This window comes from Anolis sagrei, chromosome X (genome assembly GCF_037176765.1).
Source record: "Anolis sagrei isolate rAnoSag1 chromosome X, rAnoSag1.mat, whole genome shotgun sequence".
NCBI lineage: Eukaryota > Metazoa > Chordata > Lepidosauria > Squamata > Dactyloidae > Anolis > Anolis sagrei.
The window spans coordinates 84752446-84763164 of NC_090034.1; positions in this window are offsets into that span (position 1 = coordinate 84752446).

Below are 10719 nucleotides of genomic sequence, written 5' to 3' on the forward strand. Positions count from 1 at the left end.
CACTGTATCTGGTTGTGATCCCCAGATCACAACCAGATACAGTCAGCTTTCGTATGATATTGTTTCTAGAACCCACTTTTTGTTTGATGTTCAGGCAGTGCTTCTTGTAGGTAAGAGCACGGTCCAGAGTGATTCCCAGGTATTTGGCTGTGCTGCAATGCTCCAGTGGGATTCCTTCCCAGGTGATCTTCAGAGCTCGGGATGCTTCTCTGTTCTTGAGATGAAAGGCACATGTCTGTGTTTTGGATAAGTTGGGGATCAGCTGGTTTTCCCTGTAATAGGCAGTAAGAGCACCTAGAGCTTCGGAAAGCTTCTGTTCTACCATCTCAAAGCTCCCTGCTTGAGCGGTAATGGCACGATCATCAGCATAGATGAAACTCTCTGTCCCTTCTGGCAGTGGCTGGTCATCTATGTAGATGTTGAACATGGATGGAGCGAGCACGCTCCCCTGAGGCAGGCCATTCTTCTGTTTCCGCCATCTGCTTCTCTGGCCCTGGAACTCAACAAAGAAGCTCCTGTTTTGTAGCAGGTTTCCTATTAGGTGGGTGAGGTGGTAGTCCTTTGTGATATTATACATTTTTCTCTAGAGGAGGCGGTGGTTCACAGTATCATAGGCTGCTGACAGGTCTATGAAGACAGGTCCTGTGATCTGCTGCCTTTCAAAGCCGTCTTCTACGTGCTGAGTCAGGTTCAGCACTTGCAATGAGCAGCTTTTGCCTTTCCTGAAGCCAGCTTGCTGTGGGATCAGACATGGGTCTATTTTTTCCGTAATTCTATGCAAAATAAGTCTCTCCAGAACTTTGTAGAGGTGGCACAACAGGGAGATTGGTACACTTGTATGAAAGGAAAAGGAAGAGGAGGGAGAACAACAACAATAATAATATTGAGTCTCTTTTGGAGAGAAAAAGAGGGTAGAAATTATTATTATTATTGTTATTATTATTATTTCTTTTTGGAGAGAGAAAGCAGAATATAAATAATAGTAATTTGAGTCTCTTTTGGAGAAAAAGGGGGTATAATAATAATAATAATAATAATAATAATAATTTCTTTTTTGGAGAGGAAAAGCAGAGTACAAATAATAATAATAATGATTGTAGTCACTTTTGGAGAGAAAAGGGGGTATACATTATTATTATTATTATTATTATTATTATTATTATTTCTTTATTGGAGAGAAAAAGCAGAGTATAAATAATAATAATAATAATAATAATAATAATTGTAGTCTCTTTTGGAGAGAAAAAGGAGGTATAAATTATTATTATTTCTTTTTTGGAGAGAAAAGGCAGAGAATAAATAATAATGATGATTGTAGTCACTTTTGGAGAGAAAAAGGTGGTATAAAGTATTATTGTTATTATTTCGTTTTTGGAGAGAAAAAGCAGAGTATAAATGATAATAATTTGAGTCTCTTTTGGAGAGAAAGGGGGATATAAATTATCATTATTCTTTCCTTTTTGGAGAGAAGAAGCAGAGTATAAATAATAATAATTTGAGTCTCTTTTGGAAAGAAAAGGGTATATAAAATATTATTATTATTATTTATTGGAGAGAAAAAGCAGAGTACAAATAATAATAATAATTTGAGTCTCTTGGAGAGAAAAGGGGGTATTAATTATAATTATTTCTTTTTTGGAGAGAAAAAGCAGAGTAATAATAATAATAATAATAATAATAATTTGAGTCTCTTTTGGAGAGAAAAAGGGGACCTCTGAGGATGCCTGCCATAGATGTGGGAGAAACGTCAACAGAGGATGCTTCTGGAACATGGCCATATAGCCCGGAAAACTCACAACTCAATAATAATAATAATAATAATAATAATAATAATAATAGCTCTTTTCCAGCCATTTGAGATATTGTTTGCCAGCAGAGGGCAGGCAGAGATTGCAGACTTTCTCTTTCCAGGATGAAGTGGAACCATTGATATATAAACCCCTCTTTTTCCAGCTCCAGCAGACCTCACCCTCTGAGGATGCTTGCCATAGATGCAGGCGAAACGTCAGGAGAAATGCCTCTAGAACATGGCCATATAGCCCGAAAAAACCCACAAGAACTGATTGCAGACTTTCTCAGAATGTGTCTCACATCTGTTTGTTGGCAAAAATAAGGTGGTAAAAAGAGGTGACAAAAAAGGACAATAGCCCAACAACAGGCAATGCTCAGTGCTGCCTTTAAAATTCGGACTAGAGTCCGGAGCCAATGGACCGCCCCCGCCAGCATCAGACACACCAATCACCTCTCTCCGAAACAGGGACACAAGCATAAGAGCATAGATTAAAACAGCAGTCATAAAGATATCTCTCTAATATGAATCCTTGCTTTTTTTTGTAACATGCATTTTCTTTGTTGCTGACTTTCAAGGTTATTTTTAAAGAAATGGTTACTGCATGTTCATTTTCTCATTCAGTTGGTTCGTCAGTGGGAAACCTCTCCGCTTCATCTACTCCTAAATTGCAGTGAAAAGTGATTTTTCTCAAAAAAGCAGGGGACTAAATAAATACAGAGTTGCAAATGTGTACACATTCTGTCCTAGTATTCATTTTTGTATCAGAGATCAAATTGTTTTGTACGAGTTTTCCAAGGTCTTTAGCCACCTTCAGCCGGTGCCTCCCCAAACTACAGCATCTATGTTGTAGAATGAATCCACTTTAACTGCCTTGTTCAGTGCTATGGAGTCATGGAGCTGTAATTTGACAAGGACTTGAGCCTTCTCTGCCAAAAAATGCTGGTGCCTCGTCAAGCTACAGATCCCAGGATCGCATAGCATTGAGCCTGGGCCATTAAATTAGAGATGGTGCCCTTCTTGGGCAAAGTCATGGAATGTGTGGCGGCAACACAACTCCAGGGATTTCTGGTAGACACTGATTATCTAGATCCGGCACAGTCTGGTTTTAGGCCGGGACATGGAAATGAGACAGCCTTGGTCGCCTTGGTAGATGATCTTCGCCGGGAGCTGGACAGGGGGAATGTGTCCCTGTTACTTCTGCTGGACCTCTCAGTGGCCTTGGATACCATCGACCACGGTATCCTTCTGGGACGCCTCACAGATATGGGACTTGGGGGTACTGCCTTGCAGTGGCTCCAGTCCTTTCTTGAGGGACGGTCCCAGAAGGTGTTACTCGGTGACTCCTGTTCGGCCCCACAACCATTGTTGTGTGGAGTCCCACAGGGTTCAATTCTGTCCCCAATGTTGTTTAACATCTACATGAAGCCGCTGGGGGAAATCATCCGGAGTTTTGGAATGCGGTGTTATCTCTATGCAGATGATGTCCAAATCTGTCACTCCTTCCCACCTGTCACCCAGGAGGCTGTCCAAACCTTGAGCTGGGCCGCTGTGTCGGACTGGATGAGAGCTAACAAATTGAAATTGAATCCAGACAAGACAGAGGTCCTCCTGGTCAGTCGCAAGGCCGAATAGGGCATAGGGTTATAGCCTGTGTTAGACGGGGTTACACTCCCCCTGAAGACGCAGGTTCGCAGCTTGGGAGTGATCTGGACTCATCGCTAAGCCTGGAACCCCAGGTCTCGGCGGTGGCCGGGAGAGCTTTTGCACAGTTAAAACTTGTGCGCCAGCTGCGCCCATACCTTGGGAAGTCTGATCTGGCCACAGTGGTCCATGCTGTTACATCCCGAATAGATTACTGCAATGCGCTCTACGTGGGGTTGCCTTTGAAAACTGTTTGGAAACTTCCGTTAGTCCAACGGGCAGCAGCTAGATTAATCACCGGAGCATCATACAGGAAACATACCACCCCTCTGTTATGTCAGCTCCACTGGCTGCCGATCCAGTTCCGAGCACAATTCAAAGTGCTGTTTTTGACCTACAAAACCCTATGCGGCTCCGGCCCAGCGTACCTGTCCGAACGTATCTCCTATGTCCCACCTCGGAGTTTAAGATCTTCTGGGGACTGTGGGAGGCTCTGCTCTTGGCCCCGCCTCTATCACAAGTGAGGCTGGTAGGGACGAGGGACAGGACCTTCTCAGTGGTGGCCCCTCACCGGTGGAATTCACTCCCCGGGGAAATTAGGTAATCAACATCCCTCCTCTCCTTCAGAAGGAAGCTGAAAACATGGATATGGGACCAGGCCTTTGGGTAATCTGGCAGACTGGCAAGGTAATGACGACCAGGATTTGGAAAGGACTATGGTAATGCTGAATGGACTTACGGATTTTAGAACTCGGTGAATGTTTGGCCACTAGACTGGCGTTTTAGTTGTTATTGTATTAATTGATTGTTTTTAACTATTGTGGCTATTGCTGTTATGTATTTTATCTGTTGAATTGTTGGCATCAAATTGTGCCGGTTGTAAGCCGCCCTGAGTCCCCCACCCCCCACCCCCCGGGGTTTGAGAAGGGCGGGGTAGAAGTGCCCAAAATAAATAAATCAATAAATTCAAAGAGGAGCTCCTGAAGCAGCTTCCCCTTTGGCTTTGGCTCCACACTAAGGGCCCTTCCAGACAGCTATGTAACCCAGAATATAAAGGCAGATAATCCACAATATCTGCTTTGAACCGGATTATCTGAGTCCATACTGCCATATAATCCAGTTCAATGTGGATTTTATACAGGGGCCAAAGATGACCGTATGATGCAAATCTAATGTGCACCTTTTGGTGAAGTCGTTTAGCAAAAAAAAAAGAAAGAAAGAAAGAAAAGAAAAGAAAAGAAAAGGTGAGCATTAGATTCGAGCAAATAGATTAGATTAGCTAACAGACCAAATAGATTAGTGGACAGGTTTATTGGCTTCTAGAGATGCTCCACTGAGTGGCAAAGGCATGGGTAGGTTTATAAATAGCAGGGAGAGACCTCAGAGGAATGAAATGTGCCAAGAGATGGGCCTCCATGTTGCAAGAATGGCACACTGGAGTCTCTCTGGATATCTCTCACCCACATGCATGCACGCACACACCGTTCTCAGAGGTCCAGAAATGGCATCCCTAGAGATTAGTGGCTCCCAGGCCAAGAGAGATTGCCAAATCCAGTCCAAGTTGTCATCCAGAGTTTTAAAGGGGCTGAGACCTTTTTCAGAACAGGGTTCAGCTCAATATATGGATGAGAAATTGATTCAGCTCCTGCTGTGGCTTCTTTGACTGAGCCACTCCATTGTAATTCGATCTCAGATTTACTCCCAAATGCCTTTTTCAGTGAGTTGCCTGATTCATGAATGGGGATAGTTTTGTGATGGCTGTTAATATGGGTGTCCATTAGTGGGGCAAATTGATTCATGCCCCTCCACAGTTGCCCACCCAGGGACCCTTTTGGGTCTTTCATTAAGATTTCACACTTGCCTCCAGCAGACAAGAGTTCTTTCTCCCACCTTGGACCTTCCACAGATATATAAACCTCCCTTGCTTTGTTTCCAATATACCTCACAACCTCACCCACAAATGTGGGTGAAACATCAGGAGATAATGCTTCTGGAATGTGGCCATAGGTAAAAGTAAAGGTTTCCCCTTGACATGAATTCCAGTCATGTCCAACTCTGGGGTGTGGTGCTCATCTCCATTTCTAAGCTGAAGAGCTGGCATTGTCCGTAGACACCTCCAAGGTCATGTGGCCAGCATGACAGCATAGAGCTCTGTTACCTTCCTGCCAGAGCAGTACCTATTGATCTACTCACATTTACATGTTTTCGAACTGCTAGGTTGGCAGAAGCTGGGACTGACAAGCAGTAGCTCATGCCGCTACCCGGATTCGAACCTGTGACCTTCAGTCAACAAGCTCAGCAGCTCAGCGCTTTAACCCACTGTGCCACCGGGGGGCTCCAATGTGGAATATCGTCATACAGCCCGGAAAACTCACAGCAACCCAGTGATTCCGGCCACGAAAGTCTTCGACAACACATCAGATAATGTGTTTTTCAGCCCCAAATACCTTTTGCTTTATATGTTTGAGGTGAATGCCCTAAAGTAGCAAGAAAGCAGCTCTCCAGATGGTTTGAAAATGACTGGAAGTGATTTCTGATCATCCCAAACATTGCCTCTTAAGGGGGTCTCAGTCGAAGGGAGCTATTTGCTTTCCCTCAAAAACGGACTGCAATCTGAGTGGGGCGTCTAAATCGGAGAGGCCTAAAAATAATTTGCGATTGGGCGCTGTTCAAATATGCAAGATGAAATCGGAGAGAGCTCCTTTCCCAGATGAAGTGCTGTGGAAGCAGGGACAGGGAGACCAGGGTGGGATATTTCACCCTGAGTTTTGAAAATGGGATCAGCAGTGAGAGAAAGTGATGTTTTTTTGTTGGGTTTGGGATTCATTAAACTAATCAGAGGAAACGGTGAACCCAAAACACACAGCCCATTTAATGCTTGGGCACCTCAGTGGGATGTTTCAACTTCAACAAAAGCTTCTGGTGCATCTCCTCTCAACAGAAAAAGACCAGAATCCTGGAATTATAGAGTCAGAAGGAATCACAGAGGCCATCTAGTCCAACCTCTTTCAGTGCAGCAACAGATGGATAAAACTCTCCTGGAATTTACTCATCCACCCTGCATTTAAAAGCTTCCAAAGAAGGAGAGTCCACCATCTTCCAGATCTTTCTCTCTGGAAATTCTTCATTAATAAATCAGATTGTGCCCTAATTTTTGGCCTAAAACAAGCATTCTCCATCATCTCCATGGCACTCCACAAGGAGGTCTCTTTCGGCAAGTGTTTCCCCAGCAGTTCCAGTCATTCTGTACATTTTTAGTTCATTTCTTCGGTTGATGTGCAGCACAATCCCACTTTCTCTTCCCAGCTACAAAAGGTAAACTTTAGTTCACCAGAGAGAGAAAGTTGACACTATACTAGAAGAAATAATAGAATGTTATCAGGAGCAACCAGTGGTATCTATATCAATGGCTTAGTGCAGTGTTTCTTGAACTGCTCCTCCAGATGTTTTGAACTTCAGCTCCCAAAAATCCCAGCCATTTTACTAGCTGTTAGGGAGGCATGGTGGCAGAATGGGTTAAACCCCTGTGCTCGCTGAACTCCTGACCTGAAAGTCGGCGGCTTGAATCCACAAGATGAGGTGAGCTCCCATCTGTCAGCTCCAGCTTCTCATGCATGGACATGAGAGAAGCCTCCCACATGATGGTAAAACATCTGGGCATCCCCTAACAGTTTACAAAAGGCTTTTTGCTAAGAAATAGCAAGGGCTGGGTTGTTTTAGATTTTTCGGGCTATATGGCCATGTTCTAGAAGCATTCTTTCCTGATGTTTCATCTGCATCTATGGCAGGCGAAATGTCTGAGGATGCCTACCATGGACAGGCAAACATCAAGAGAGAATGCTTCTAGAACATGGCCATATAGCCCGAAAAACCTACAACAACCCAGTGATTCGGGCCATGAAAGCCTTCGACAATACAACAGCAAGGATCTGAACCATTCTACTGTATATGGCACAGGCCCAGCATACCTGTCCGAACATATCATCGCTGAGCCTGGAACCACAGGTTTCAGCGGTGGCCGGGAGAGCTTTTGCACAATTAAAACTTGTGCACCAGCTGCGCCCGTACCTTGGGAAATCTGATCTGGCCACAGTGGTCCACGCTCTTGTCACATCTCGAATAGACTACTGAATAGACACGCACTCTACGTGGGGTTGCCCTTGAAGACGGTTCGGAAACTTCAACTGGTCCAGCGAGCGGCAGCCAGGCTGCTCACTGGAGCGACATACAGAGAGCATACCACCCCTCTGCTGTGTCAGCTCCACTGGCTGCTGGTTCAGTTCCGAGCCCAATTCAAGGTGCTGTTTTGACCTACAAAACCCTGTACGGTTCCGGTCCAGTGTATCTGTCCGAACGTATCTCCCTCTATGTCCCACCATGGAATCTAAGATCATCTGAGGGGGCCCTGCTCTCGACCCCACCACTTTCCCAAGTGAGGCTGGTGGGGACAAGGAGCAGGGCCTTCTCAGTGGTGGCCCCTCACCTGTGGAACTCACTCCCGACGGATATTAGGACATCGACATCACTCCTGTCCTTCAGGAGGAAGGTAAACACGTGGTTGTGGGACCAGGCCTTTGGGCAATCTGCCAACTAACTAAAGACAACCAGACAATTAGGACCGGCAGGACTGATAAATGTGGAATGAAACTCTGAACTATGAGATAGCGAATATTGACCGGCAATAAGGAGTAACTGGTTTGTATCGGTTTGTATGAAATTTTTATGGGTTTTATTGGTTTTATTGGGTATAGATATGATGTATTGTTGTTGTTTGCTATTTTGTGCTATTGTGTTTTATTATTGTTGTATGTTACGGGCATCGAATTGTGCCTGGATATGTAAGCCGCCCTGAGTCCCCTTCGGGGTGAGAAGGGCGGGGTAAAAGTAAACCAAATAAATAAATAAATATCTCCTTCTACGTCCCGCCTAGGAATTTAAGATCTTCTGGAGGGGCCCTGCTCTCGGCCCCGCCCTTGACACAGATGAGATTGGCGGGGACGAAGGTCAGGGCCTTCTAGGTGGTGGCCCCCCGCCTGTGAAATTCACTCCCCGGGGAAATTAGATCATTGTCATCCCTCCTCTCTTTCAGAAGGAAATTAAAACCATGGATATGGGACCAGGCCTTTGGGTAATCTGGCAGACTGACTAGGACAATGACGACTAAAGCTTTGGAAACGGACTATGTTAAGCGGAATGAATTTATTAATTACAGACTTGGTGAAACAATGGCCACCAGGCTGGCTTTTTATTGTATTAATGTAATGTTTTAACTGTTTATAATTATTGTTACTATGTGTTTTATTGTTTTGAATTGTAGGCATCAAACGTATGCCGGTTGGAAGCCGCCCTGAGTCCCCCTTATGGGGTTCAGAAGGGTGGGGTGGAAGTATTCTAAATAAATAAATAAATATTACAGCACTAGAGCAGCTGTTAGTTGGATGTGTTATCTACTTACTGTATAAAACAAGGCACTAAGTTTGTGGTTGCTGAGCTTTGCATTTGCTTAGCTTTGCTTGGCTGTGTTTTAGAGCTGGTAGCTCATGGGAGCTGGAAGCAGCAGGTGGCTGTTTTTATTGCTGGGAGCTGTCATGCAGCGTTTGGAAGCTGGAAACTGAAGCGTAAGTCAAGGCCAAGAAAGACTGCTTATCTAAACTGCAAACCAAGGGCTTCTTATTTTCAACAAAGGGGACAGACACTGAACTATTTACTACATTTAGTTCCTGTAGTCGTAGAAAGAAGAAGACTCACTAAAAGTTTTTGTTATTATGCTTTGGTGAGATTAACTATTCTGATATGTTTTGCATCATTATTGAACTAAAGTGAATGAACTGTTTTCTTTTCTACTTAAAGCCACAACTGACTCATGTGTATCATTGAGTTAAGGGTCACACTAAATAAAAAGGGGCTGTAATGTCTTTAACAGTATATGTGCTTGCTTCCGCGGTCTACTATCACCAGTCTGATACCCTGAGCAACGTCCTTGCAGAAGGCCAATTTTCTCACACCAGAAGCTCCTTTCTCCAGCGGCTTCTGACTCGGAAAAAAAAACTCCAGCTGTTAGGAATTGTGGGAGCTGAAGTCCAAAACATTTGGAGGATCAGAGTTTGAAAAACTCTGGCTTGGTGAATCTGATCAAGGGGTTCTTCCAGTATTTGAAGACGCTGTTCAAGATGATGAAGCTCCCCCAACCCCAAATAGGTTCAGTAACTTAGATTTAAGGTCTGGATTAAAATCTGGAGGAAATTCACTAGATTGCTGATACAGAATCCACCATTTGACTTTGGATCATATCCTTGCCTTGCTCCCTGTCACTCAAATATCTAGTCTAGCGTTTCTCAACCTGAGGGTTGGGACCCCTGGGGAGGATCGTGAGGGGTGTTAGAAGAGTCGCCAAAGACCATCAGAAAACACAGTATGGGAAGTTTGGCCCAATGTTATCATTGGTGGGGTTCAGAATGCTCTTTGATTGTAGGTGAACTATAAATCCCTGCAACTACAACTCCCAAATGTCAAAGTCTATTTCCCCCAAACTCCACCAGTGTTCACATTTGGGCATATTGAGTATTTGTGGCAAGTTTGGTCCAGATCCATCATTATTTGAGTCCACAGTGCTCTCTGGATGTAGGTGAACTATAACTCCAAAAGTCAAGGTAAATGCTCACCAAACCCTTCCAATATTTTCTGTTGGTCATGGGGGTTCTGTGTGCCAAGGTTGGTTCAATTTCGTCACTGGGGGAATTCAGAATGCTCTTTGATTGTAGGTGAACTATAAATCCCAGCAACGACAACTCCCAAATTACAAAATCAACCCTCCCTTCCCCGCGCAACCCCATCAGTATTCAATTTTGGGCGTATCTGGTATTTGTGCCAAATTTGGTCCAGCGAATGAAAATACATCCTGCATATCAGATATTTACTTTACGATTCATAACAGTAGCAAAATTACAGTTATGAAGTAGCAACAAAAAATAATGTTATGGTTGGAGTTCACCACAACATGAGGAACTATATTAAGGGGATTGCAGCATTATATGATTAATTTTAATGTATTTTTTGTATTAATGTGTTTTATGGTGTGATGTTTTAAACTATTGTCTTTGAATCATGTTGTAAACCAGCCTGAGTCCCTCTCTAGAGGTGAGAAGACCGGCATATAAAAGTTCTAAATAAATAGGAAGGTTGAGAACCACTGTTCTAGTCCATATGTGTAAGGATGCATTGGCATGTTCCCAATATACCATTCTCAAACCATACTCTAGCATTCAGAAAACAGAAGAGACTGGTAA